Below are 18,219 nucleotides of genomic sequence, written 5' to 3'. Positions count from 1 at the left end.
TGCTCCTAAAATTACTGTTTGCACCTTTTTGTGGCTCCGTTTGATGACTTATGCAGATCTATTTTTAACATGTAGGAGACTTTTAGATTTATAAATTCAGACAGTAACTTTTCTGAGCATCGCTCTCGAGTGTGTAGATACTTTCCAGGTAAGGAAACCAAGGCCTAGAAAGGTTGTCACTTGCACAATGTAGAAAGTGACACTGGGGCTCTTCCCCAAGCTTGACACCCACAACTGTATTTTTCTCATTGTGCCATATGAATATTGAGGAATTACTACCATTCTCAGTGATCAATGTTTTAAAAGTCTTTTTCTAACAAAACAGGTTAGAGACCATAGGCTATTTGCTAAAGAAATATCTGTAATTTAAAAGAATAATAGGTACAGAGAGGGGACAAGGTTTAAATCAGTAAATGAATTAATTGCTAATGGAGACAATGAGATACTTTGGAGGGGCAGAAGAGTTCAAATTCCTTCAGCCAGTAGTTGTATAGAAAGATAAAATTCTATCTAGCAGAATCGAAAGATGGAAGAGACTGAACACTGAGTGAAAGCTATTGAATAGCTTTACTCAAAACTCTTAAGCCTAGAGAGGCAATGCAAGGAAACACTGGTTTATAATACAAGTACACTGATGTAATACTATGCTTGGGAGATTCATCAAGTATGAAATGAAATACATATGGCTTCACCTGCAGAAGCAAATATACTGCTGCCAGATAAGATAGCCCAAAGCTCCCCTGCCAGCAAGAGACTCTTGGAAACATTGTGTTTCGTGTGGGCACCAAGATGAGAAATAATAGTGAAAAAATTTTAAGTAGAAATGAGCATGTTCAGAAAATGAGGCCATGACTTTCCACTAGGGAGATGAAAATAGTGGAAAATAAATCGTAGAGGCAAAAGTCTAAGGAGTTGGGGAAAACAGAGGAAACCCATCTGCTGAGGAGCTTGGGAAACTAAAACTCTGCCTAGCAGAGGCACCATCAGCTTGCTCTCCAGAAAAGGTGGTTAAGTCTCCTAGATATCCTAGGCTGTGGATGGTCAGCATCAGGAATGTGGCCCTGCTTCCTAAGAGACTGTTTAAAAAAGACAAAGAAAAAAGGAAAAGAGAGAGAGAGAGAGGCAGGAGAAGGAGGAAGACAGGGAGGGAGATGGACAGTGAGAGAGAGAAAAAGAAAAAGAGAAGGGAGAGAGGGAGGGAGGGAGAGAGGAAGGAAGAAAGGGAGGAAGAAAGAAAGAAAAAGGGAAGGGAGGGAGGGAGGGAGGGAGGGAGGGAGAAAGGAAGGAAGGAAGGAAGGAAGGAAGGATGGAAGGAAGGAAGGAAGGGAGGGAGGGAGGGAGGAAGGGAGGAAGGAAAGGGAGGAAGGAAGATATTCCCTACAACTTCTAGAAGTTTGAAGCTAGAAGGGGTCATGAGTGGCCTCCCAGCCAGAAGGTTTCAGGATGGATTTGCAAAAGCCCATAGAAGTTAGTTGAGGGCTACCATGGAGAGATGGAGCAATTAAGCTGGGAGCTCCATTCAAGCTACTGTAACTAAAGCCCACCCACTACTGTGTTTTCTACATGGAGCTTCCACATGAGATTTTATTTGATTTGGTGAACAGATTTTGTGGTTTAAAAAATGTGTACAAATTGCCGGCCTAGTTTAACATCCTTATTTTAAAGATGGTGAAACTGAGATGTGAGGAAGGGAACGTTTTTTCCTAAGATCTCTCGCCAGTTGGCAACAGGGTCAGGGTGGAATTCTAGGTCTTCTGACTCTTGCTCTGGGAAGCCAGGGATAATATAAAAACTGCAAAATTAATATATTCTCTTAAAAAATAAAAAAAGGCTGGGTATGGGTGGCTCATGCCTATAATCCTAGGTTGATTCAAAGGCAGCCCAGGCAGAAAAGTCCTCAAGACTCCATCTCCAAAAAACAACCAGCAAAATGCCAGGCTGGAGGTATGACTTAAGCAGTAGAGTGCTAGCCTTGAGAAAAAAAAAGCTATGTGAGTGCAAAGCCCTGAGTTCAAGCCCAGGGGAGGGGAGGCGGAGAGGGAGAAGCAAAAGGAAAAGAATTGATACTCTTATTCTCTAAAATAAGAATAAGTACTATTTAAGGCAAGTGTGTTTTAGTGCATAGCCAATTGTCATAAAAGTGACTTAAGACACTTACATTTATAGGCCAAGAACTGATGCACAGTGAACCGAATTGTCTGCTGTAGGCTACTACCTCATAGTGTTGCAATGAGCTCAGGTTCCGTTTGAAGGCTCAGGGACTAGGGAATGATCAGCTGGGAATGGTCAACTTTATGTATGTGGCTGGTAGTTGAATGGTGGCTGGACTCAGTTTTTCAGAGAATGTAGGACTGAGAGTCTTAGTTCCTTGCTGGTTGTTGCTCTGAAGCTACCTTCAGTCCCTTGTTACATGTGCTTATCTCACCAAAGCTAACAAGAGATAAAGGGACATCACAACCTTTTAGAGCTAATCATGGACATCTATTATTTTAGTCATGGTTGTTGGCTAGAGGGAAGGCAATAGGCCCACACTACTTCATTTAAACACAAGACATTGAAGATGACCAGATTGAAACTCACCTACTGGCCTTCTTTCATTTACTCATATTTGCCCTTCAGATTTCAGTCTAGGGACTGCCCATTTCGGGTGTATTAGCTACTCTTCTCCCATCACCCCATAGTACCACACGCTCTTGTCTGTCATCCTCCCTTCTTATCCTGGAATCAACTGTCTGCTCACAGGTCAACCCAATTATTTTTCTTTTCAGTTTTTCTTAGCATCTATTCATTGTACAAGGGAGTTTCATTTGACATGCCCATATATGGACATAATGTACCTTGATCACACTTGGCCCCTTCATTATTCTCTTTCATTCCCCTTCCTAGTTCTCAAAAGAAGAATTTTATCTACTTTATCTGATACTCAGCACAACTGGGACACATTTAATCTCCAACAACTGACAAGGGTATCTATGATCCAGATTTAGACATCTCCTTTCTCACCAGAGTTTGTTTGGAAAGCTTAGAGCTGAACGCTGTTTTCATGCATCACCTTCTGGACCTGGGAAGTATACTAAGTGGTGGTGTAACATTGCCAAGAAGAGGTTATTCTCTCCCGGGGACAGGAGATTCTATCAGGCCACAGACTATGGAATGCCACTTGCTTCCAGAGGTGGCCTTCAAAATAATAGCACACTTTGCTTGGAATTAAAAAAAACAAACAAACTAGTACCAAGGACAGAGAAGGCCTGTCTGGGGATGTAAGGCTGAGTCACAAGAAATGATTGGAAATCTGGAGGCTGTCACCAAGGATTAATCAACAACTAGTGGGAGGAATGGATGAGCACAAGAAACGGGATGGAAACAAAGAGCTCTGTATCTGTAGACATGGAGAAATGTACAGCCCAGGGGAAGGAATGAATAATAGTTAAGATTTATGGCTTCGGCATCAGAAAGCTTTGGGTTCCAGAGATATGTGTTTGCTTAAGCGATCTTGTTCAAATTATTTACCTTCTCTAAGTTTCATTTTCTTCATCCATCTCAAAAAATAATAGTACCTCCTTCCAAAGGTCATGATGATGATTAAATGACCTAGTGCCAGGTACATTGCTTAGCACGGATTCTGACATTCAGGATTGGTGTTCTATTTTCATTGTTGTCACTGTGCATCAAAATGGCTAGGGGTGATAAGACCCCAGTAAAGAAGCAATTCCCCAAAGAGTTCCCCAATGAAACCATATTATCAGGAAATATAACTCAGAGTGCATCGTGTATCTCTTTATGAGTTTGGGAGACATTTTACAACTCTGATGTTCTTATAAGGATGGGTAGCAGATCATACAGTAGAACACAAGTTAGGCAAGATTCCTTAATGCAGACTTTATATTATGTTGAAATGTCCTTGAAATGTACTCATTTATATGCGCTGCTATAACAAAATATCATTAAGCCGGATAGCACAGTCTGAGTGCTGGTAAGTCTAGCCATAAAGTACCAGCTTTTTGGGCATATGGAGAAGCCCTACTTCTGGGTTCACCAAACTGCATTTTCACAAGGAAGTGGGGTAACAACAACGGAGTTCTCTTGTGACTCTCCCAGAGAGACTCTAATGGCACTAAACCCATTCGCAGGGGGCTTTGTTCTCATTACCCAATTGATTCCAAAAGGCCTTCCAGCTAATATTTTCATGTGGGTAACGAGACTGCAACACAGGAATTTGGAGATGTACACAAATATTGGAACCACAGCATAAAGTAAAATAGACAAGAAAATGTAGCAAAACCTTATAGTACAGTGTCATAGGGGGAGAAAGCTAAAAAGAAATAAAAACAAACAGGCAAAGACTGGCATAAGAGGTGCTTTTTATGGACAGGATGGAATATGGAGGGACTTTCTGAGCAGGCAACTGAATCAGCTGTGGAGAGGACATGTGTGTAAGCAGTGACTTGGAGTTTGAATATTACCTGTATGTGGTTAAAAGCTGGTGGGATGGGCTGGGAATATGGCCTAGTGGCAAGAGAGCTTGCCTTGTATACATGAAGCCCTGGGTTCAATTCCCCAGTGCCACATATATGGAAAATGGCCAGAAGTGGCGCTGTGGCTCAAGTGGCAGAGTGCTAGCCTTGAGCAAAAAGAAGCCAGGGACAATGCTCAGGCCCTGAGTCCAAGGCCCAGGACTGGCAAAAAAAAAAAAAAAAAAAAAAAAGCTGGTGGGAGCCAGGCACCTGTGACTCACACTTGTAATCCTAATGACTTAGAAGGCTGAGATCTGAGGATCTGGGTTTGAAGCCATCATAGGCAAAAAAGGTCTATGGGACTCTTGTCTTCCATTAAGCAGCAAACAGCCAGAAATGGAAGTATGGCTCAAATGGTAGAGCACCTATCCTTGGGTAAAAAAGATCAGGGATAGCTCAAGGCCCTGAGTTCAAGCTCCAGTATCTGTATACACACACACACACACACACACACACACACACACACACACACACACACACGAAAGAAAGAGGGAAAGAAAAGCTAAGGTGGGGGCTCAGAATGCATGATTGGAAAACTCCTGTGGCAATTAATAATTCCAACTTTGGTGAACCCAATATCCCCAAACTGATTTGATCACATGTGTATATTTCCAGACAAGATCTACCCTCAAACATCTTGGGTCGTATTTTGAGAAACTCTGCCTAAAGTACCAGGCTTCACACATTTACAGGAACTGTACATTTGTACTCATTCATCTAGATCTATAGTTAAAAAGCCAAACAAACCATTCGGGCTGAAACAGACATGCCCAGGGCAGGAAACTTAACTTGAAAGGTAGAGACATGCAGAGTGTCATCCTAATTAGCGACTCTTTTTGGCTAACATAACCTATGAGCACAGCCAGACCTCAGCAGATTCTGGAACCTCTTCTAGGCCAAAGGGAACTTGGCAACATGTGCCCAGCAGCTAATAAGCATTTGCAAAACAGTACACCTTGGCTTAAGTGTTCTCCCAAGAGGAAATGGAGAAAGCTTACGATCCAGCAGATCTAGCCAGACGCTTTAGGGGAAAGACAGAGGTCAAATATTTTGATGCTTACATGCAGACAGCCACCAAAGAGCTGCTAGTGGTCTGAGAAACACATGGTGAAGGAGTCCTCTTGGACTGTGAACTCTGTCTTTTATCAAGCAATGCAAACTTGAAGTTTGCACCTTTTATGAACAAAAACAAATTGTTTGAGGAGTCAGCTCAGTGTTGCTTAATGCATTTGAAACCTCAAGTCTGAGAACCACAAATCAGGGTCCAAAAGCTGATTGTGTCTTTGAGATTTGAGTTAATTTCCAAACAGTAATACCGATCTCACTAGGGTCTCATGACTACTGGTATTAAAAACATTTAGCACGAACTCTGGCACAATACAAATATATAGTTGGCACTCCACAAAATTGATCATAGTAGCTATCATTTATTGAGCTTACTCCAGCAAGTCTTCAAACGATGAGATAGCAGCCAATTTTTGTAAAGAAAGTTTTATCCACACATAGTTAGGCTAATTAATTTTCATATTATCTACAGCTGATTTCTCCACAAAAGTAGAGCTGAGTAATTGGGAAGAGGTATCTGACTACCAAGCTTAACATAATTATTCTTTTCTAATTTAATATTTAACATATCTGGGAAGATATTGACTGGCCCTTGCCGATTAGTCGCCATAACTTTGCCATGTGTGTATTATCCATAGACACATTAGGAGATAGACACAGAAATATTGGATCTTCTAAGTCCTCCCTCCAAACACATGCCAGACCTGCTACCTGAAGGCAGCTTGGAAGTGTGCTAATAAGGAGTCAGTTGTCTGACTCATCCTGTTTGCTTCATGTTTCCTTGATTGTTATCTCTCTCTTACTAAACTACTTAATTCCCTCCCATATGCCAGATTAAGTAATCCTGTCTAGAAGCAGTTTCTGCCTCTTACTTGCGGCAGTTGCTTTTACCTGTAATTCCATGTTTTCAGAAATGAAAGTCGTCATGTTCTTCCTCCTGAAATACTCTCATGCCTTGAATAATTTCTTAGAAGCCATACTGTTTTTTAAAGTTAATATATGGTGTTCAGTCCAATTTTCCAGAAATGATAGGTTTTTAAACTCTCCTGTCTGCTACTTCTCACTTTTTCTCCCTCTCATTTATGTTGTCTCCAGGCCAGACTGAAAGAGTGCAGGATTTTCTGCACAGGCTTTTAAGAAATAAACTGAACTCAGATGTTAGAGTTCGACTGGGTTTGCGCCCACCTCTTCAGTTCAAAACCAAGAGGTGAAAATGTTCAAAGTATATGCACCTCCTTCTATAATAATGCATATTATATTCATATATACATATACACAAAGGATATCCTCCCTTTGAACCGTTAGTATATGCTAATTAAGAAAAGTCTTCATGTGCACTCCAGGTCCCCAGCCACACCCTCCATATTTTCTTGTTTTAGAAATCTGACAAGTCTATTTATATTAATGAAATAGAATTTCTTCCCCAGATTTATTATATAAATGTTAAATTTTTAAAATTGAACAATGAATCATTCTGCAAAAGGTAACATGACACAGGGAGCTACCTGCTCATACCTGTAATCATTCCAATTCAGAAGGCTGAGGATCAAACTTTGAAGCCAGCCCAGGCAAGAAAGTCCATGAGACACTTTATCTCCAATTAACCAGTAGAAAGCAGGAAGTGGAAGTGTGTCTGAAGTGACAGACAGCCATCCTTAAGTCAAGTAGACGTTCAAGGCCCTGAGTTCAAGCCATAGTACCAAACAAATAAACAAACAACTCAATAAAACAAAACAAGTTATGTCAGAAGGAGCCAAGAATTTGGAATTATTAAGACTCACTCTCTTAATTCTGATCCAAATGATGACTGACTAGGCAGCTTGAACCTCAAGCCTGTAGTCCTCACACTGGGAAAATACAAACAATGATCTGAAATGCATTATGTTGGCATCCACATTAAGTGGTGCCTGGAAAACACCAGGCACAGAATAAACATTAAGATGTTTGGGGCTGGGAATATGGCCTAGTGGTAGAGTGCTTGCCTTGTATATATGAAGCCCTGGGTTCAATTCCTCAGCACCACACACATGGAAAAAGCCTGAAGTAGTGCTGTGGCTCAAGTGGCCAAGTGCTAGCCTTGAGCAAAAGGAAACCAAGGACAGTGCTCAGGCCCTGAGTTCAAGACCCAGGACTGGCAAAAAAAGAAAAAAAAAGGTGTTTGTCTCCTTGATTTAAATTGCTGGTGGTCTGTCTTCCATTCTGGAGCTATGCATGTTTTCACAAACAGGTCAGAGTCAGGACTATCATTATGTCCATTAATGTATAACTGAAGGAGAGGAGAAAATGTCTAGGATTTCTCTGTCTTGTACTTGCTCCATTGTGTGCCATAAACCCTCATCTTATGACATACTTCAAACAGAAGGATCAAGAAAGTTTGGGAAACACTCTGTAAACGGTCTCATTCTTGGAAAGTACCATGAACACAAAAAAGACTTTGGAAAATCCTGAAGTTAAAAAATAATAACAATAATAAGCTGGGTCATTTGGCTTAAAACAACATTTGGGTTAAAAATAGTATTTTCCTAACATGTTTAATTAGGAAATCTCTTTTGCTCTGTACTAATACCTCTCAGCATGTTTTAAATTACACTTTAGGAAAATCTGCACACAGTGACTTGAGCCCAAATCAAAAGCTAGACACAGCTTTATTTTTCAGGCACTCATTCCGTTTCCTGAAAATTTTCCAACTGCCCTCAGTTATTGGGGTCCCCAAACACTTTTGAAGTCAATCCTTTGAACATAGTCACACCAATCCTTGGGCATCATTAAAATGCTGGCTCAAAGCTGATAGGTCAAAACACTGCCTCTGACTCCTGAGTCAGAATTGGATTCCCAATCCCCCCATATGGCTGTGTGACCAGTGAAATACGGGAGCCTGTTTACTTGTCTTTAAGCTGAAACAAAACACTAACGGTAGCTGCCTTGGGTGTGTGGAGGAGAAACTGATATTGAAACTCCTTTGTACAACCACTTAAAGATAATATTTTTTTTTAAAGCAATCCGACATCCGAGTACCCTGGATATTGTCTATACGGGTAATAGAACTGGGGAAGGGAGAGGGAATACCAAAATCAAGAGACAAAGAACAAAAAGACAAACCATTCAAAAAGCAACACTTGGAAACCATTTGGTGTAAACCAACTGCACAACTCTTGAGGGGAGAGGGAAGGGGAAAGGGGGAGGGGAGAAATGAGGGAGGAGGTAACAAGTAGAACAAGAAATGTACTCACTGCCTTTTATATGAATCTGTAACCCCTCTGTATCACACTTTGACAATAAAGAAAAAAAAAAGACTGAACACATCTCTCCAGGTGTAAGAACAATATATATGGCTATAAATTAATGATGTGTGCAAAGAAAATCTCAGTTAATACTGCTTAAGAAAGCACAAGGCATGCTAGTTTTGTACAAGCACAAAAGGAGAGTGCCACAAATAAACATGTTAACCTTAAAAAAAAAAACCCAAAAGCAATCCACATGAGATGCACAAAGCACAGACAGGTTCAATCAATGTTAAGTTCTTCTTGCAGCCTTGAAATGGTTCCATTCTGAAGAGGGGAAAGTAAACGATAAGACATTTGCCTTGCTTTAGGCCACACAAATTCATTGCCCAAGTGGGCTTACGTTTCCTTGAGAATCCAGTTTCCTGCTAAGAATCTTAGAGAACTATTTCCACTTAAGAGTCACCTTCAATCAAAGCATATAGAACTTGATTGATCTTATTTTTTACAGACTTTGGGGATGATCAACGGTTCCATCTGGCTCCCTGACACAAACCTCAGTCAGGCATAATTCCATTCATTTAAATATCAGCATATGGGGTCAGAAAAGATTTGCAAGCCTTTCCAGTCGTGCTATGCCAAATATTTCTGCCTGGAGTCACACGCCCTGTTCATTTGAGTTGCATCTGTAACCTGTCCTTCCTAGATAAATCTTTTTTCAATTTCTTAATATTGGCTCCAACATTTGAGAACCCAAGTTCCAATATCTGTATAACAGCCAAATAGATTTCTTAAAAGTTTGGATGAAGGACAAAATAGAGGAGGTCAATGTTCCATTGGGAAATGGATTGAAATCTATTTTTGAAATAATTTTACAGGAATTTTACAGGAATCTATAGTGTTACCTGTTGGTCAGAGCCACATTTTTGTTTTCCTTTCTGTCTAGGCAAAAAATAGACGAGAGAAGGCAAGTGCTCTGTAGAAGTTTTATTTCAAAAATTGAAACCAGACCATACCAGAATAGTTTGTGGTCTGAATGTATCAATAGACCTAGTCATATTTCATCTGAGCTTTCCTTAGGTATATGAAACCACAAATATGAATCTCATTATTGTGTCTAGATGAAAATATTTTATGGATTAAGACGTGTGGGTTTAATTAGGGTGCTAATGAAACTTCTGTCCAAAGAGAGGGAGGGACATACAATGCACCAGCAATGTTTGAATTAAATAACTTACAAAAGACACATTACATACTTGGGAAGTTTTGTGCTTAATGTTGGTTAATAGGCTTGAGTTTAAAGTGAAATGCAAAAATTAATTTCAAGAGCTATGTTGCCAAATCACAAAAAACAAAGGTATCCTAAAATTGGGGTTTACTATGTGTTAGATAGTACTTGATATTGGGTATGCAAATACAAATGTCTCAGATGAAGAACATTAACATGCATTTGCTGATTGTTAGCCTAGGAGTGTGTACCATGTCTATAGTGGCACTTTAGGTTGTCACAAATATTTAATCCACAATACATGAATGAAAAGCAATTGCATTTTGTGACCCTTCAGGAGGAGTTCTGTAAGCCTTGTTATTATTGAGAATATGTTTATATTTACTGTTTTACTTTTATGCTTAATTCATGACACAGCACAGAATAGGTGTTTGATACATACATACTGAAAAGATGGGAAGTTGGATGGATGGATGAGTGGGAGGATGGATGCTGGGGTGGATTAATGCATAGGTGAATAAAGCCTACAGATCCATGAAAACTTTTATCACAAATACTCTTCATATTCTCCCCACTGATATTTCTTTGAAAGATCATCATAATGACCTCAGAATAAGGTTAATGGAAATGTTACAAGTACTTTTTTCAGTTTCCCTGAGGTATAAGTGAAGAATATAGGACATGATTGTTTATACAATATAAAATGTAAAATATAGTTGACTACTAAATCCATCAATTCACAGTTACTTGTGTGTGTGTGTGATATACAATAACAATTTCTTAGCAAACTGTAAAAATACAATAGAACAATATTGACTGTAGTCACCATGCTGAACATACATATTTCTGTTTAAAGATCTTCCAGTAGTCTAGGAAGAGATGAACTTCAGTCACGTTCCTTGACCAGGAAGCAGTAACTCTGGGCTTTAATACCAGCTTTACCATTCATTTGCTGGGTGGCCTCTCTGGGTGTTTCAGTTCAGTTATTTGGCTATGGAAAACAATTTTCATATTACTGAATTTTCATAATAGCATATTTTCATATAATACATCTGCCTAATTGGAGGTGGCTGCCCAGAGTGACCAAAGCAAGATTATTCCACAGGAACATGTTGGTATTGATTAGCAATGCCTTCCACTACCACCAGAATGATATGTGTAGGTGGCACTGATTTATCACAGCTGGACTTGGTGATCCTTTACTATTGCCTGTGAGCCTTGCTCAAGTGTGAGTTTGATTCTATAATCTCATTTCTGTCCATGTGTGTGGAAAGTAGGAAGAACCACAGCCAAGTGTTTCCTGTTAGGAACACAGTCTTGAAAGACTAAACCACAGGCAGTCTGTTGTTGAGGAAGCCCTGGCTCAGCAGCATGGACAGCCATCCCAACAGCAGCACAGACTTGGAGAAACCTTGGCCAAGGTCCTGACCTCCCAGAAAAGAACCCCACCCCATCTCATTCAGTGGCTCATCTAGCTACTGAGTTAGATGCGATAGAGTAACAGTAAACTCAGGGCTGGAGTCCCAGAGCTCCACTCTCCTAAGGATTTCAGGGTATTCCCTGATCCTGAACTCATGGAAACACTCCCTTTTTCTTTATGAGAGAGTGGACTTTTAGGGAAGAAGAGGCTACCCAAAAATTCCCTTATGAATTTCTTATCTATCAAACACCGATCTTCTGTTGTTCACTTTCCCCAGACAAAAGTACAATCAGATCCTTCACACTACCAGTACTGAGACCTCCTTCCTTGCAAGTGTTAGCACTGTTTTATGTGCAGTATCTCATTCAATCTCAATTTGGCTGGTTCCAGAGCAAATATTCTCAAACATCACATGGACTCTTCTTTTTTTTTTTTTTTCAAATTTAGCATATATCATGCTTTCCAATAAGGATCTGTTTATACATCTGCCATATTGACTGCACAGTGAACTCATTGAGAACAAAACAGACCTGTCCATTGTAAGTCTCTGAAACCCCCACCCCCTGCCCCCCTTGGGCTATCCCATAGACTGTTATACTCATTCAGTTCATCTCTGTTGCATATAAATCATCTAAAAACTGAATTAATGCCAGGTGTGCTGGTACCTGTCTATAATCCCAGAACTCAGGTGGTAGAGGCAGAGGATGGCAAATTTAAAGCTAGCCCTGGGCTACATAATGAAACTATGTCTCATATAAAAAAAAAAGAGAGAAAAAATAAAGGGAGGGGGAAGTGGGGAGGGAGGAATGAAGGAAGGAAGGAGGGAGGGGAGAAGGGAGGAAGGAAGGAAGGAAGGAAGGAAGGAAGGAAGGAAGGAAGGTTGGTTAGTTTAATCAGCAGGGACAGTTGCTGGATCCACTAAGCTTGAGAACTGGATACCATTTTGGCATCTTGCTAAATAAATGGGTAACTGTTTTTCAGTGCTGGCATTCAAAGCCCCAGGGTTCAGAGCCTCTTTGGTTTGAATTTTCTCCATTCTTTTAAGATTCAGGTTGTACTGGACTCATTCAAGTGTAGGGATCAGATGTCCTAAAAAAAAAAAATTCCACACTTAAGGCTGTTTCTTGGCTCCTGGCTCTTCCTGACACATTCCAAGTAGGAATTTATGGATGTTGGGAAGGACAAGGGGTGAAGAATTTCTAGAACATTTAAGAAGACCCATGACTGACTGGGCACAATAAAATTCTCTTGCTTGTAAGCCAGAAAAGTTTGGTGTAAGCTGTCTCACATGTGGCCAAAATGAAGTGGAATCAAATTCATCTGCATATTTAAGCAAAAGGAGTTATGCTTGCCTTTGCAAACCTGGGATGTTTCACGTACATACCTAAGTCAACATGATAAATATATGCTGTGAGCTACTAAGTATGAAGTCATGACTAACTAAGTCTGAAATGTGCTTCTCTAGCCAGTTGGGAGGGTTTTTCTTTTTAAAAAAATCTAAATTAAAAAAATGACAAGTTTATTGTTTATTCTCCAGCTGTGACCAGGGACAATTTTAAGATTGTTGATTCCTTCTTCTAGCGATGGTCTTTATCCTGTGGAGAGATGTCTAAAAATATCCATGAATTTATTCCATGCTGCTTTCAAAAGGTTAGCTACCAAACAGCTCATGTAGAAAGATCTCGCCCCTGGGGTGCTAAAAAAATGCCTTCTTGTGACAAATCACCCCAATATACTCACTTATCAACCCTGGCTTTGTGTTTGGAAACTACAAAGGCAAGCAGAGGCCTAGTTCCCTAAGAATTCTACCCAGTAACTTTGCCCTCCTCCATGTTGGCTTTCTCAGCTCTGGGACTTACATCACAGGTCTACAGGGTATTTCTTTTTTTTATTTTTATTTTTTTTTCAAATTTTTATTATCAAACTGATGTACAGAGAGGTTACAGTTTCATACGTTAGGCATTGGATACATTTCTTGTACTGTTTGTTACCTTGTCCCTCATACCCCCCTCCCTCCTCCCCCTTCCCCTTTCCCTTTCCCCCCCGAGGTGTTCAGTTCACTTACACCAAACAGTTTTGCAAGTATTGCTTTTGTAGTTGTTTGTCTTTTTTTACCCTTCTACAGGGTATTTCTACAAGATATTTTTCCAAACCTTTCATTACTGATCACTTCCTCTAAAGATAAGAATCATCACATATTTTTTTTAACATTTAATTTTATCGTCAAGGTGATGTACAGAGGGGTTACAGTTACATGCATAAGGTGGTGAGTACATTTCTTGTACTTGTTACTGCCTCCCTCATTTTTCTTCCAATTCCTTCCCCCAGTCTACCCCCCACCCAAGTTGTACAGTTCATTTCCAACATATTGTCTTGTGAGTATTGCTATTGTAGTGGTTTTCCCTTTATCCTTTGGCTCACCATTTTGATGTTCTCCTTCCCTTCTCTAATTCAGATAAACATATATACAATACCAAGGGTACCGAAATCAAATACAGTAATAACAGGGGACAAGCCATAGGAAAGAAAAAAAAGAAAAAGTTTCACATAGTACATTAAAAATAACAACAATAAAAAAATTCACATAATACAGTAAAAATAACGAAAAATAAACAATTCCATATCTTGGAGTTCATTTCACTTAGCATCATCTTATGTGGTCATGTGTACATAGCTCTTGAGCTATTGTTACCCTAGACATTTACTAATTATTATCAATAAGGGAAACCATGGAATCTATGTTTCTTTGGGTCTGGCTCATTTCACCTACTATGATTTTTCCAAGTCTTTCCATTTTCCTTATGAATGGTAAAATATAATTCTTTCTGTTGGAAACATAGGATTACATTGTTGTATATATACCACATTTTCTTGATCCATTCATCTACTGAGGGGCATATGGGTTGGTTCCATATTTTAACTATGGTAAATAATGCTGCAATGAACATGGTTGTGCTGGTAGCTTAAGCATTTAACCACTCTGGAAAGCAGTATGGAAGTTCTTAAAATGACTAAACATAGAGCTCCCCTATGACCCAGCAAACCCACTTCTAGGCAATTACCCAAAGGATCACAAACAAGGTCATCATGTATGTTTAAGGGAGCCCAAGTCTTCATATCTCACTTAAATCTCCTGAACAACAATCTCAAGTACTTTTCCTTCAGTCAGATCTCACAGGAGTCATAAACTAGCCAGTTGTCTATGAGGAGAATATTTTGCATTCTTAAAGGTCATTATTTGTTCCCTAGTTCTTCCCCTCTCTGGAATAAATATTTCTACTTCAAGTAAATGGATCATCACAAGGTTTACCTCCTCCTCTGTCAGGGATTGCTGCAGCTCTTCTGATCTAGTTCCAAGATGCTGCTGAACAGAGGACTGGATTCCAAAGGAGGAATCTGGTTCCAGTTTAAGGAAAAGGAGACTAGGCACAGACTCTTGCTAGGTTCTGTTCTCAGAAGTACAACCACATAGCAGCTACTGTTTACCTAGTACCTACTCGGAATTTGACACCAGGCCGTGTACTCTATCTACAGATCTTCCTTAATTCTATGTGGAATAGTTTTATAAATGGCACCAGGATTTAGAGAGGATAAGTTGTTTGCCAAAGTTACAGACCCAGGGAATGGCATTTGAACCCAAATGTGTCTAATTGTAAAGTTTTGGCATTTTCCACAATATTGAAGGTCTGATAAGCCTCAACACACACACACACACACACACACACACACACCACCTGCCCTCAGAGCAGTATGAGCCAATGGGAAATACACAGCTTTCAAGAATTGCCTCTCCTTCCCTTAAGCAATAGGATGTTTGGCTGGGTCTGCACACATTTCTTAAGTAGACAGTGAAAACTCCCCACTCTACAACAACCTTTTCATTATTACCCTGCATGTGTTGCTCTGGAGTCTCAACTCCAGTAGCTTTTTAAATGGAAATCTAAGTCATTTAGCAACACACACAGACAAGTCTTGGGTAAAGGTCCATCCAAGAGCATTCCTTCCAAGCTTGGCCCATGGCCCTTCCTCAGAAAAGATTTTTTTTAGAAAAAGAGCTAATAATTAATGAGAAGAAGGTAGGTGGAAAGAAGCACTTTGTGAAGGCAGAGTCAAAGCAAACATTCTAATAGAGCATGCACTCGATAAATATTTGTCCACTGAACAAATAAGATGGATGGCATTAGTTTTCAAGAAGAAAGTGTGCAAACCTCTCCTTCATAATAATCGTCCTTTGGTAGCCTGAGCTAAATCATAGGTGTATGAATAGTTATTAAGGAAGTAAATTTGGATAAGAAAGCATTCTAAGAGTTTTTTGTTGTTGTCATTTTGTTTTGTTTCCCCCTAAATGATAGAGTAGATGATGTATATGGATACTGCTTAGATAGTTGGTTAGCTATGAGTCAATATAGGTACATCAGTCAGTATAGGTACATCTCTAATGTATCTATATTGTGTTTTGATATGATTTCCTTGGTTAAATGCACAGCTAGAGCTTTCAAGGTCTCCAGAGTCCTGTACTTTTCCGTGCCGATTCCTTCTCCAGGTGAGGTGGTCCTTGTGATCAAGTGGATGGCTTAAGATCTTTGTAAGCCAAACACGGGTGGCAAATACCTCCTAGCTACTCAGGAGGCCGAGATCTGAGGATTGTAGCTTGTCACAATGTGTATAGATCGCTCATCCATGCATCTAAAGCACAATTTTATTCAGTATTAAAATTACACCAAGTTTAGCCATTCTTCCTATTTTCTTTTTTGTTGTTGTTGTTAAATTTTTATTGTCAAACTGAGGTACAGAGAGGTTACATTTTCATACATTAGGCATTGGATACATTTCTTGTACTGTTTGTTACCTCCTCCCTCATTTCCCACTCCCCCCTTTCTCTTCCCCCCCCCCCCGCCTGCCATGAGTTGTTCAGTTCATTTATACCAAACAGTTTTGCAAGTATTGCTTTTGTAGTCATTTGTCTTTTGTGTCTCTCAATTTGGGTATTCCCTTTTTATTTCCTAGTTCTAATACCAGTATACATGGTTTCCAATGTACTCAGATAAGATACACAGATAGTGCAGTTACAACCATAGGAAGGGGATACAAGAGGATCAACAATAATAGAAGCTACAGTTTCACATCGCATGTTGATAGTAATTACAACAGTGATATGACAGTCGTTTTCATAACATGGAGTTCATTTCACTTAGCATCATCTTATGTGTTCACGTCTTCCTATTTTCAAACAACAGTTTCCAAAGTCCTGAACTTTCCTCTCCTCATACAGGTGAATAGACACAAGACAGGTGCATAGGAACTTTAGTAAAGTCAGAACTACTTAAGGGTACCCACACTTGTTCTCTGCACTATTTACATTTAATTTACCAACATCATGGGATTAGTGGACTCAGCAGAAATTCTATCCTTTCCAATAAGCCACATTCTTTTGACAATTCCTTTGTTTTTCAAACCCTTTAAGCACTTAAATTCTATATACACAATGCAGATCCATTGTATTGTTTCTTTCTCCTTTCCCTACTTCTCCCTTCTCCTATTCAATAGATCATTCCATTGAATTTCCCTAAGGGTAAACAGTATACTTATTTCTAGCACCCATAGAACTGATTGTTATGGAAAACTTGGTAGGAATTCTAGAAGTACTATTTAACTGGAAGCCCACAGACACCCTATCTGAGCCATCTGTTGCAGTGGTTTAAACAGTGAGTTCAGGAGCATTTTGCCAAGCTCTTCTACACCTAGACATCTGAAGGTTCTAGATAGGAATCAAGGAGAATGGAAACTGAAGAGCCAAGACAGAACACAAAGCTCAGCTAGGATAAAAACCCAGTTTGTTTTTGGTGTCCTTTATCTTGCTCTCTGCCTCTCACAACAGAAGAGAACCAGCAGGTAGTGTTAACATTGTATTTGGAGAGTCAGTCATAAAAAGTCAGGTCTTACAGAATATCTATCCAGATGATACACAACAATATAATTCACTCAGAGGGTGTGGCTATCATAAATATTGGAGGAAATTGTAAGTGATTTTTATTGCTTATTCTTTAAACCTGCCCATAACATTATTATCTTCACTCTACTTTAAGTAAAATGAGCTGCGAGAAAAAGGAAGTCTGTAACTTGTCCAAGGACCCAGAGCTGTTCCTGAGATCAAAAGGCAGGCCCACACGCAAGCTACGAGCACAACCATGTTCCCTGAAGCATTATTTGCCACAGCCAAAATATGGAATCGACCCAGATGTCCCTCAGTGGATGAATGGATCAAGAAAAGATAGTATATGTGCATAATGGAATTCTATGCTTCCATCAGAAAGGATGATATTGTACCATACATAAGGAAATAGAAAGACTTAGAAAAAATTATATTAAGCATAGTAAGCCAGACCCAAAGAAACAGGTTGCATGTTTTCCCCTCATTTGAGAATGTGCCTATAAACCTATAGGTAATCACACTGGATGATAAAAGACAAAAAAAAAAATTACACTTGGACATGCATGATAAATTCTACAGGAAACCACAGTGACACCAAAGAAGAATATTCTTAGGAGAGGATCACAAAGGTTCAATAGCAACATGCATATGATCATATAAAATGATATTTATCAAAATGAACTCCAAGAAATGGAACCAAGAGGCTTTTTTTTGTTATTTTTTTTTGCTATTTTTTTTCCTGTACCATTTTTCTTGTATATAAGTTTATCTGTTTGGGGGAGGGTAAATGGTGAGCACAGAAATGGCGGGACAAAAGATGAACAGATGCAGCAGTGACA

At 39.5% G+C, this 18,219-nt stretch overlaps 1 protein-coding gene across 6 annotated transcripts in view; it reads left to right on the top strand.

The window, feature by feature from the left end:
• Tnc (tenascin C) overlaps positions 1-18,219 on the top strand; it is an 88,795-nt gene that overhangs the window by 5,656 nt on the left and 64,920 nt on the right. The window lies entirely within an intron of this gene.

Source organism: Perognathus longimembris, chromosome 1, assembly GCF_023159225.1.
Source record: "Perognathus longimembris pacificus isolate PPM17 chromosome 1, ASM2315922v1, whole genome shotgun sequence".
Taxonomy (NCBI): Eukaryota; Metazoa; Chordata; class Mammalia; order Rodentia; family Heteromyidae; genus Perognathus; species Perognathus longimembris.
The sequence above is the reverse complement of the archived record's forward strand: the minus strand, read 5'-3'. Positions and strand labels throughout refer to the sequence as shown.